The sequence below is a fragment of the Arvicola amphibius genome, chromosome 13 (assembly GCF_903992535.2).
Source record: "Arvicola amphibius chromosome 13, mArvAmp1.2, whole genome shotgun sequence".
NCBI lineage: Eukaryota > Metazoa > Chordata > Mammalia > Rodentia > Cricetidae > Arvicola > Arvicola amphibius.
This window is the reverse complement of record NC_052059.1, coordinates 56,000,828-56,013,677: the sequence shown is the minus strand read 5'-3', so window position 1 is coordinate 56,013,677 and position 12,850 is coordinate 56,000,828. Positions and strand designations below refer to the sequence as shown.

The window sequence follows — 12,850 nt, the reverse complement described above, 5'->3', positions numbered from 1 at the left end:
AGGTAAGACAAAGCAGTTCTCTGAAGGGACACTGACAGAGGCCACAGGAGGAGCAGAAGGCCACTGTCACCATGGCGAGGAAGAGAGTGGCGAAGACAGAGTTCTCCTGTGAGGGCTCTGCTCACACAGCTGTGACTAGCACCGTGCATAAAGGACATGCACAGCCATATGATGCGGTGCTGGAGGGCAGCGCTGAAACATGCTACGCTTGCTGCTCCACTCAAGACACTCAGCCTCGAGTTCCCACGTTGTCTTCCTACACACGGATGGGCCTTGTGCTGGGCAGACTGCGACATGCAGGTGACAACAATGGCCCCCATGTGGAGCCTTGACATGATATTGTGCTGCTTTCACCCCACACTGCTTCCCTACGGTATCCTTTTCACTGGGCTATGCATCCTCCGGGACACACCACCTACTTTTCATGCTCAGCACCAACACCGGGATTTACCGACACACAGACAGTGACTGCTGACTCAAACCTGGTGTAGGAATGTCTTCTGTTTGTGTGTTGCTTTCATTGGATAATGAATAAAGAAACTGCCTTGGCCTAGTTGATAGGACAGAACTTAAGTAGGCAGAGTAAACAGAACTGAATGCTGGGAAGAGGGCAGACAGAGAGACGCCATGGATCTCCTGCCTGAGACGATGCTGGTTAGAATCTTGCCAGTAAGCCAGTCACATGGCTATACACGGATTAGTAGAAATGGGTTAAATTAAGATGTAAAAATTAGCCAATAAGAAACTAGAGCTAATGGGTCAAGCAGTGTTTAAATAAATACAGTTTCTGTGTGATTATTTCGGGTGTAAGATAGCGGGGTGGCCGGGACAATAAGCAGCCCGCTCCTCCTGTTACACAAACCAAAATGAAAGAAAAATTAATTCTGGCTGCTTAAATCTCTTCACAGTCAAGGCCACCAGAGACTTCTTTTGGCTGATGTGAATCCCTAACTAATTCTCTCCCCTGAAGTAGACAACAGGCTTGCTAAACATCCAGTTCTGCTCCTTCTGCATTCTATTTAGTGCCTACAGCATAATGGACATCAGTGCTACTTTGTCCACACACTGTTACTATAAAGGAACTCAAAAGGGGAGGAGGGAACGCAGTACCTTGCACAAGCTGGGAAAAGCACTACCCTGACCTATAACCCCAGTCCAGGGGCAAGTTTTAATTACATGCATCATACTCATCCTAACAACCAGAAAATGGAATCATGGTAATATTTCTGAATATTATATAACACACACACACACACACATAGCAAAACATCAGCATTTATACATAGCAATATACACACATCATTTTGCTTACCAAAGAAAAAGCAGTGGTAAGTCGGACAAACAGTAATTTCTGAGGAGGTTCTATGTGCTTTGACAGTGAGTTTATGTGTATGGCCAGGAACGGGAGGGTGGGCAGTAGCAAAACCAGAAACCTACCTGGATTTGCAAATCCTAGGGATTAGAACAGAAAGAGGCTAAAAATGAGACAGTGTTGTGACTATAAAGAAGAATTTTTAAAGGCATGTAACTAACATTAACTTATAGCCTATTAAGAAAATAGCAAAACTAATAATCACGTCAGAGAAAGTACACTCTCAAACCCTGAGACACTATTGGTGCTTTTCTAATTTCTGTATCAAAGTTGTTAAATTTTCCTTTTTTTGATATTTCTTTTTGTTTAAATTCTTTTCACACCTCAACCAATTATATAGTCCACTACTTTATTCAATCCTCTGTTTACTGGTCTCCTAAAGAGGGGCAATTTACGTTCTGGTTTTTAGGCTGTCCTCTTCCTTGTAGCAATCTTACTTTTCCTGGTCTTAACTAATATGTAAGAATTAAATATACAAACCGTCTGCTCTCTCATAGCAAGTTGTGTAAAAGATAGCATATTTTTCTCTAGAAGGTTTAGTTCTAAAAGTTTCTCTATCTCGTGGTTATTTTTTTATTAAAATGCTTATTTAATTAAAAACAATGTGAATGTGTGCATATGCCACATGTGTGGGTGTTCACATGTGTGGGTGTTCACAGAAGATGGTGTCAGATGCCCTCAAGACACGGACAACTGTGAGATGCTTGACATGGATACTGGAATCCAGCTCCAGGCCTCTCCAAGAGCATCAAGCGCTCCAAACCACGCATGGTTACCATTTTCCATGAAGTCTCTATAAAGAGCATCAAGCACTCCAAACAATGGTTATCATTTTCCATGAGTCTCTATGAAGAGCATCAAGTGCTTCAAACCATGGTTACCATTTTCCATGTCTCTATGAAGAGCATCAAGAGCTCCAAAGCACGGTTATCATTTTCCATGTGTCTCTATGAAGAGCATCAAGAGCTACACAATCATTGTCTCTAGGACCCTTGCACTCACACAGTCACATTTCCAAAGAGCCAACCCTGTAAGAAGTGCTGTTTTATGGAGCTGGATAGCTGACTGGATTGCTTGCATCCACTTACATTTTGGCTAAATTACTTTCTAGTGAACAATATTAGATAAAGGTAACAAGAATCTTTTTACTAGTTAATTTCTGAACTTGAAGTTTGCACAGAACTGTATGTCACGCCCACAAATAACTTCCAAATGTGACCTACAACCATGACTCTCTCCACCAGCAGATGGTTGAAACCCTTCAATATCCTCTACCAACACCCTTACAATTTAATTTGGTATGGTAGCTTTCTGAATTTCTTTTACTCCCTAGCATAAACAAACCCATTCTACTAGCCCAAAGCCTTCCAATCCCCATCATTAATTAGCACCAAACCTCTGTGTATCCTATCCACTGCCTCTCTCACTGAGATTGAGAACTTTGCTATCAGCAGTCAACAGTGCCCTTTATTTCTTTTATGACGTATACAGTGGTTGCTCCCAGCTCACAGCTTACTACCAATCTTCCCTCGCTGAGGGAAGCATCTCTTAATTGAGCATCTATTAATTTCAAAAAAACACTAGGAGTCAGAATGCAAATGAACCAAGGGGATAATTGTGCAGCAGAAAATGTCAGCAGCAATGCAGTAGATAATTAAGTGAGCAAGATGTACAAGGCAGGTTGGGAGCATCTTTATAAGCATGTTCTCTCTAATCTTCAAAGTACCCAGTTGGAACCAGTTTTTTCTTTTTCTTTTTTTTTTTTTTCTTTTTTTGGTTTTTCGAGACAGGGTTTCTCTGCAGCTTTTTTAGAGCCTGTCCTGGAACTAGCTCTTGTAGACCAGGCTGGCCTCGAACTCACAGAGATCTGCCTGCCTCTGCCTCCCGAGTGCTGGGATTAAAGGCGTGCGCCACCACCGCCCGGCTCAGTTTTTTCTTTTAAGCACCCTTGTTTTATAAAGGGATGTAGGATTGTTAAGGTCAGCCAGCTTGCCTAGATTAACACAGTAGGTAACTGACGGCACAGCCCACATGGCACCAACCTCAGTCTCCAACACGTTCCCAGTTCCCATAGCAGCTCCTGTGCGAGGAGATGCAGTGCAGCAGGTCTCATCCAAGCTCGAGTCTAGAGACTAACAAAGGCAAGTCCAGGCTAAATGATGCCCATTTCCTAACTAGTATGCATTCCTTCCCTGGTTATATCAAATTTAAGTTGAGTAGAATGTCTTGAATAGATTTATTTGCTATTATAAAATTTAAGCAGGGGGGGGGGATAGGACTTTTGTAAAATTATCACTTTCCAAATTAAGATACCAACACAGTTTTGCCTGGGTTATTATTACTATTGTTATTATTTATCAACAGTAGTCAAATTTTAAAAGAAAAATTTGAAGGCTCACAAGTGCAGTTTGTGTGTATTGTACATTTATGGTTATTTTATAGAATTTGGATTGACTTGCCAATGCCAGTTTTATTGTGTTAGTCTTTTATTTTGCTTTACTTCATATTCATAACTATTCTGATCAAATCTCAAACCTACTAGATGGTTTCAATGATCAATAAAGCCAACATTCAGTCAGCTATGATATTACCAAGAGGAGAAAGACGCTTTACTGTGTGGTTTTCTAAGGATGTGCTATTATAACAACCGAATTCTTTCTGCCTTATTTTTAAGTAGCCCACCAAGCCTGGGAGTGACGATTCTGCTCACTCTAATGCGTAGCAGCACATTGAGCTGCTGCTTTGTGTACAACAGAAGTACAGTTGTTATTTACCACCCAGATTTTTTTTTTTTTAGAAAATTCTTATTTATTTTTATTTTAGGTGCACTGGTGTTTTGCCTGCATGTATGTCTGTGTAAGCATGTTGGATTCTCTAGGACTGGAGTTGCAGACAGTTGTGAGCTGTATGTGGGTTCTGGAAACTGAACTCGGATCCTCTGGAGAGCAGCTAATGCTTTCAACTGCTAAGTCCTGAGATTTATTAATTTTGAAAAACTTGCTCTTTTCTAGTTTTATACGTGCATGCTATGGTGGCTCCCACCCCCACTAGTTCCCTTCCACTCCCATCAACCCCTTTCCTTACAAACCTCAAACCTGCCTTTCTCACATTCAGTTCTTTTTTTTTTTTTGGTCTTGCTACACATTGAGTTTATCAAGGGCCATTTGTGTGAGCAGGAGTTTTAAATTATCCATTTTACCCTGGCGAGCTCACCTGTGGGCCCATAATTGAAGACAATGTCCTTTCCCAAAATTTACTAGTAGCCAAAAGTTCAGCTGTGTGAACCTTCTCCATCCATGACTGATGACAGGCTCAGTCTTGTACACTTAGCACAGATAACATCTGCTGTTTTTAAATTTTTCTGTATTATTATTATTGAGACAGGATTTCTCTTTGTAGTACTGGCTATCCTGAACTCACTGTGTAGACCAGGCTGCTCTCCAACTCAGAGATCCACCTGCCTCTGTCTCTGAGTGCTGGGATTAAGGCTGTGTGCCATCACCACCCAGCTTAACCTCTGCCTTGTGGAATCTATTTGTAATAGCTGTGTCATGCACAGAAGACAGCATTTTGCAACCCTTCTTAAATTCTTTCTGAAACTTATTGTTTTCTGAGACATGGAGATGGTGGCATAAATGCTCTGTTTGTTGTAGGAGACTGATTGTTCGTTTCCTGACCGCCCAGACTCCCGTAATAATCACACAGAAACCATATTATTTAAATCACTGCTTGGCCCCAGCTCTAGATTTGCTAACTCTTACATCTTAATTTAACCCATTTCCATTAATCTGTGCATCACCATGAGGTTGTGGCCTACCAGCAAAGTTTCAGCACATCTGTCTCTGGCGGCAGCTCCATGGCTTCTCCCTGACTCTACCTCCTTTCTCTCAGCATTCAGTTTAGTTTTCCCTGCCTAGCTAAGTTCTGCCCAGCTACAGGTCCAAAGCAGTTTCTTTATTCATTAATGGTAATCACAGCATACAGAGGGGGAATCCCACATCACTGTTGAAGCCTGAATGTTGGGTCATCCCTTATTTGTACAGTCCTGAGTCTCTGTATTCACCACAGTCCTTTGCAAAGAGAAGCATCTCTGATTAAGGCTGAGTATAGTATTTGTCTATGGGTATAAATAAAAATATTTTAAAGGCAGTTTGATGCCATAACAACTTATGTAAACAACTGTGGTTAAGTATCTAGGAACTTGTAGCCATAGGATTTTGACTGTGTTCACAGTGTCAGGAATAAGGTCTCCCTTGTGAAGCAGGCCTCAGATCCAGCAGAAGCAAATGGTTACCACCGTAATGTTTGTGCCATTAATACCTGTAGGCATGTATTGCCTTGTGAGTTGGTAGTGTAGCTTGTAGGGTTCATGGACCACTGAGGGATGCCTTTTAGTCCCCAGTAGCATGCATAGCTCCTCCTGACAATGTGAAAGCTTGCCAGCAGAAGGAAGTTTCTAGCCCAGGTTTAGTTTAATTTCCTATCATACAACAAAGATATGTGGTTTCATCAGTAATGGTATAACCCAGAATTTTAAGAGTTAAAAAGATCTAGGGAACATCTAGTTCTAGCTCTGTGCAAACACCAGCATCACAGCTTTTGAGTTCCAGACCATGAGATGTGCTTTAGTGCCCTAAACAGTTTTGCAGAAGGCTTTGGTTCTTTTGTTTCTTCACTCCTTCCTTTTATCTGTTTTTGCCTGGTCTCATGTGCCTGAGTTCACTTCACCCATTTTTCTTTGTTCCTCTTCCTCATATATATGAGGTGGCTTCCTCCCCCCCCCCCCGAAATAGGGTTTCTCTGTAGCTTTGGACCCTGTCCTGGAACTCTGTAGACCAGGCTGGCCTCGAACTCACAAAGATCCGCCTGCCTCTGCCTCCCAAATGCTGGGATTAAAGGTGTGCGCCACCACCATCCGGTGAGGTGGCTTTTTTGTTGTTGTTTTCAATACCATAAACTAACCACTGCTTTGGGTACTGATTTCCTTCCTCTTGTCTCCTGTCTTCTCTGTCACCGATGATGATGTATGATTGCAGCAGGCTGAATTTCATAAATGAGTGAGGCAAAGAAAGCGGCCTGCAGACTCAGTAAGCACAACCAGCTCAGTTAGGACTGAGAAGAGGAGGTGTAACAGATGTCAAGATGTCAAAGCTGCACCTGAGAAAACAGGTGCCTAGTGTAGCATGGGTGTGCACTGGTTAGAAATGTTCCCGAGTTCATGCTCAGGTAGTTATTGCAGAGCCTGCTGAATGGATTGCCCTGAAGCACATGACAAAAAATGTACAGAAGCTAATAGCAGCATACTGTTAAAACCACAGTTTTTCCTCTGTGTGTATGTGTATAAGCACAATTGTGTGTGCATGTGTGGGGATGTCAGGAAATCTTAGATACTGTTCCTTAGGAGCTGTCTACTTTTTTTTTTTTAAAGACAGGGAATCTTAATGGCTTGGGGATCACAAATTTGGCTAGGCAGATTAGCCTGTAAGACCCAGGGATCATCTAGTCTCCCCAGTACTGGATTATATGTACATGCTATCATGCCCAGCTTTTTAAATGTGGGTTCTGGGAATTGACCTCAGTCCATTCTTATACAGCTTGCAACTTATCAACTGATCTCTCCAATACCAATGATCACAGATTTTGACTTTCCCCTTAATATATCCAATAGCCATCTCATATAAAGATACTTGGGCTTATAAAGAAATGCAGAAATAGGATGTTTCATACCATGACCCAGCACTTACACTTAATCTACATATCCAATAAAGTTATTTAATTACTGAAAACATCCTATTATAAATGCTCATTTTACACTGAGTTTCATGTAAATATTAATACCCACAGACTCATATTCATGGGAACTGGAGTATGCTATGACACCTGAACCAAGTCTGGGTTCTAGTAAGCCCATTGCTAATAAAGAGTAAGGTAGAGAAAACTTATATGTGCCTTAAAGAAATAACAATTCTGTTTTCTTCTGTATGTAAAACAAATAATATTACTATGCTTCTAATCTTTTATCTTTGAGATTATAGAATATTTCTCCCTTCCCTTTCCTCCCTCCAAACCTTCCCATAGGCCCCTCCCCTTGGGTTCTCTGAAGAAAAGAGGAGACAGGACAAATGTTTTAAATGTCCTGTCAGTGATCCTTAGGGCCAGAATCTCACAAGAAGTGATGTTTGTGCTCAAGACAGAGAGGCTAGCTGTAAAAACAAATGCAAACAAACCCAAACCAACAACTGGTAAGCAGTTCTGCCTTCTTCCTTCTGCTTCTTGATCAACTGAGCTACGGAGTATCTTGAGGTCTGCTTTGGCTGGATTAAAAAGCCTGTCACAGGCAAGGTATGGTGGCATATGCCTGTAACCCCAGCTGTAGAGAGGCTGAGACAGGCTATATGTCTGTCTTAGAAGACGCGGCTAAGAAACCATGCAGGAAAATGAATGCTCTGGTACAGCGAATTCAGTCCCTCTCCCTCAAATTCCATGGGGTAGCAGGCACAAAGCTCTTCACAATGATTTCCAAAGTGGTAGGCAAAATTAATGATAAACAGTTGGCATTCCATCTGCCTGCCTGTTTACTTTTTTGCCACTACCTCAGTCAGATGGTGTGTGTGTGTGCATACATATATATGCACACATATATACACACATACATATACATGCATATATACACACACTTATTTACATAAACATGCATATATACATACATATACATGTACACACACATACACATATTAAATTCTTGGACAAATGTTCAGTCTTTACAAACTCCCAGAAGTGGGGACCTGGGAAGGTAAAAGGCAGAGTGATATTGAGACACTGTTAATTTTACAAACAAAAACAAAATGAACTAAACCAGAGTGACAGCACATCATTTCTGTGGTAGAAAAGAACCAGTGAAAATCCTTAATTGTTCAGATTTTATACAAAGTCCAGCTCCACACTTTTATTTTGATAAGAGTGTGACACGGTTGTAAATCTCTTTGAATGTCTGAATCTAAACGAAAAGAGTGGAATACTTAAGTTTCTTACACACTAAAGTCTGAACCCTTTGTAAAGTGTTTCTCATTAATGTTTTCTATTACATACTTCATTTTAATACTTCTGTAAATTTTTATTTTGCTGTAATTGTTTTTAAACTTTATTATAAAAACATTGCAAATAAAAATCCCACATATTGAAATTAACCAATCCCAAAGACTAAACAACATATATGTAAATATCACACAAATATCTACTGGGTCACAGCCTTCATGATACAGTACATTTTTTACTGAGCACAATACATCTTTGAATGAATCAACCCACATGTTTGTTTTTTAAATAATAGAATGTATATTTCACACTGAAAAACCATATAAATGCTGGAGTCCAGTACATTAAATAGCCGAGAAGAGCAGTGCAGCAAGGCAGGGAAGAATAAAAACACATGGCTGCAAAAGTTTGGGCCAGGTAAGGTTAGCAGAGCCACCCAATGGCCCCTATGCACATACGTGGAAAACCTTCAGAAGCCACAGAAAATGCTGCTTAAAATGTAGGAGGATGAGAAGGATAGCTTAAAAGCACTTAATGTAAATCTTTTATGAGGAAAAATACCTTCTAACAAATGAGCCAGAATTATCTGGAAGATTCACTAACATGACAGACCTCACAATCTACTGTGCTGTATGACGTCAGCATCACTGGCTGACTCATGAGACAGCCACAGTACTTTGTAGAGTGCACGCTATAGACAAACCAGGGCTTTGCTTATATAAACTGCAAATGATTAGAGCTATGAGTGAAAACAGAACGTCTTTCGGAAAAGTACAAGTAGACAGAGTTCTACATTGTCATGAATAACTGCTACACGTCAAATAAAACTACATCACAAGGCACACACGCTTTCATCTTCCCAATAATGTCAACACACAGTTTTTAAGAGCTCACTATTAGTTCATTCTTTGTCATAACGAGGCACCAGAAAAAGAATCTTTGTGAGCAAAAATTCAGTGTGCTGACACACAGATTTGGGATTTAAGATAATCAAGAAAAACATGACTGAAATTATATCCTAGGATTAAATCAATTGCTTACAAAAATAGTAAGTACCATAGAACAAACTCTTAATTTTAAGCATTGTACTTCGTATATAAATTTCAGTACCAATGTTGCTGCTCATGCCTAAAATCCTTAAGTACCAGGGTTGCTTCAGAGATACTGGACCCTGATCAGCATTTGGAGGGCGCTGGAAGCTCCAGGTGTTACTGGCTTCCCTTCCTATCCACTTATTTTAGAGAGAACCCAAGAAATAAAATCTGGGACCATCAGATCTATATGCTAGTTTTCTTCAACCCAAACAAAACAAAACAGCACAGTGTATTTTCCTGAGGACAACTCTTACTTAAAGCAAAAGGTCATTTAAAAAATTTACAAAATAATGAGATAGGTAAGTTCTTGACTGTTCCCAACTTACCAAAAAACCAAAACCAGAAAGTAAACAGCGGCACTACAATTAAAGATTTTAAACTTGACTTAAAGGACCTGCAAAATAGTAACAATTGTGTCTGAAACTTCAGGATAAGCCTGGTGGTACGAAGCCTCTTCTTCCAGGGAGAAGAATTCGGCGTGCCTGTGCCAGTGAAATACTCAGCCACCTCAGATGGTGGTGCTGCCAGGCACAGGCCACCTACTAAAGCTTGGCCTTGTGGGGCAGTAAGGGGCAGACGAAGGTGTATCTGCTTCTGGTTTACACAAAGGCCTCCTATGGGCCAGCACCAGTGTTGTCAGGACTGGGCAAAGCCAAGAAAAGAGCAGACCCTTCTACTTCGTGTCCCAGAGAAGGCCCAATGTCAGCCCTCTCCTCCCATGTCCTGTCCTGTTTGTTGGGAGAGAAATGACTGTATTTGTGGCTGGAATAACCTCTGATTTAGAAGCTAAATTGGCAGGTACCCCAAAATGAGAGAACAAATGAAACTGAGAGGCACACCCCTATCGGATCTAACAACCTTTAACCTGAGCACAGGGAGAACTTCCAAGCACATTTAGGCCACAAGTATGTCCCTAGCTAAGTCAACCACCTCTCAAATCCTCTATTGCTCAGTTACTGGATGGCAGACGCTAGCTGATGTTTTAATGCAAAGATAAAAGAGCCTGAGGATCAAGATGGGCAGCATCAGAACACATATTCACATCACTTCTGGCAAATGGCATAACTGGCTAGAATGTTTATGCTAGAATCTAAGCTGGGCAGCGGTGGCGCACACCTTTAATCCCAGCACTTGGGAGACAGAGGCAGGTGGATCTCTGTGAGTTCAAGGCCAGCCTGGTCTACAAGAGCGAGTTCCAGAACAGGCTCCAAAGCTACAGAGAAGCCCTGTCTTGAAAACAGCAACAACAAAAAAGAATCTAAGGTAGTACCTATGCAAAATTGGGGGGGCGGGGGAGTTTAAGGCAAGAGCAGCACAAGACAATGGAACCATATTCTGAAAGAGAATGGGAAGATTACGCAATCAGCAAGGCCTCAGAAGAGCACAGGTGAGACATAGTAACACCTGGAAAGGGATTCAGTCAACCTAAGAACACAGAAAAATACACTATAAATTTAAAAAGAAAATACCTTTTTTCACTGCCCTGTATGTGTGCATTCTATGCTTCAATAATTTTACAAGACTGTAAATCTTGTAAATCAATTTTCATCTTCTAAAATAGGTTTTCAAATTTGGTATCTTAATTGCTGGATTTAATATTTTAAAACTTATTTAAACACACACACATGCCCTCAAAAAGCAACAGTATGGGGTTAGAGGCAGTTCTAAGAAGATTCGTACAAAGGCCAGCAAGATGGCTCAGCAGCAAAAGTGCTTGCTGCCAACTCCATAGCCTGAATTAAATCTGCAAAACATACATGGCAGAGGGAGAAAGCTGATGTCCACGAGCTGTCCCCTGGCTTCCATGACAGTATGTCCTTCTCAAGCCCCATAAAACAAACTGTTAAAAACAAAACAAAACCCAAAAAACAAAACCCAAAAAACAAAACCAGAGCCATATTTCCTTATACTATAATGTGGAGAAATGAAGGTAGCAGCAGGTTTGAGCTGTGCCCACACACCCACCCAGTATCAGCACTGAACTTAATTAACCTGGGAGATTGGAATTTTTTGTCCCGTCTTACTCCAACCTGTTTGTTATAAACAGAACTATTCCAGAAGAAATGGAATAAACACTACTAATCTTACTCTTTATCTGAACGACGTTTCATAAGGAGCTTCTACAAATCGACTCTGTTGGCCAGTGTATACAGTTACATATAAATAACGAGGGCTCTACTGCAAAGCAGCTGCCCAAGGAGCCGGTTCCTAGGGAAGGGGGTGGGGGTGGGGGATAGAATGCAGGCTGAGATCAAAGGCTTAGGCCTGCTGGAGGCTCTATTACCCTAAACCTAAAGAGACTGTTCAGAGACTTGCTAGGTGGAAGCCGGTGAGTGAATGGGGGTGGAATTCCTCCTGTCATCCCCATGACTGTTCCTCAAACCTGCATCTAAGACTAAATATGTGGGAAAGAAGGAACAGAAAAAAATTGCTGGGATTTGGGGCTATATGAACATGTGAGAACCATCCACATGGTTCTAGTTATATATAAAATGCTCCATGGATTTCAAGGATTACTTGTAATGCAGTAAAAAATGTGACAAAGGAATTAAGAGCAGTGAGTGATGGGAACTGGATAAAAGAGATCTTTGAAAGCTGATGACTTCTGTTAAAACATTTCACTCATTTATTGCCTTTAAAGCAACAGGTGCTTCACCCTTCTGTCTCTATTTTTTATCCATGAAGTGACAAATTACAAAAAGTAAGTTCTCTGTTCTTTGTTGAACATTCTTTGGTGTCCACGTTTCTCAAGAATAAAGTGGGAACAGAAAGGGCCTTTCTTACAGTATTACAGCTTTCAGAATGTCCAATACAGACACACTGCATTAGACAAAATACAGTAAGTAAGACCTATTCATTTGGGGCCTTTATTTTGGAATTGGTAATAATCTGAATGAGATAAAATTGCTTTGCTTGTGAGCACTCTGTACTGTGACTGAATATTTTCTCTTAAACCTTTACGGATGGAGATTTTCACCCACTACACCCCAGAAACAAAACACCCCAGACTAAGTTAGAAACCTGCACTGGGCAAGTGATATCTCATACAGAAAGACAGAGCCTTAGCCAAGGAGACAAAAGCTATTCCCAGAAACCCTGGGCACTGGAAACCCTCCCTGGCATTTCAGTGCTGTCTGTCCAGTGATGGTACTCCAGCCTTCTTCTGAAGCAGGAGAGAAGGCTTTGCTTAGTTGAACACAGCAAGAGAAAATGGCGTGTGTGATGCATACTGTTTATTCCTACATAACACACACACCTTCACATACTGCACCTCCACCCACTAAACAACTTGTGTCTAGGGCAGAAGGGAGGGGAAACAAGTATCTTCTCTTTTATTGTTTTTTTTTCT

General features: G+C 41.1%; 1 protein-coding gene across 1 annotated transcript in view; it reads right to left on the bottom strand.

Annotated features, from left to right (window-relative positions):
• Micu2 (mitochondrial calcium uptake 2) overlaps nt 1-12,850 on the bottom strand; it is an 85,791-nt gene that overhangs the window by 54,015 nt on the left and 18,926 nt on the right. The gene's annotated exons all lie outside the window — the stretch shown is intronic.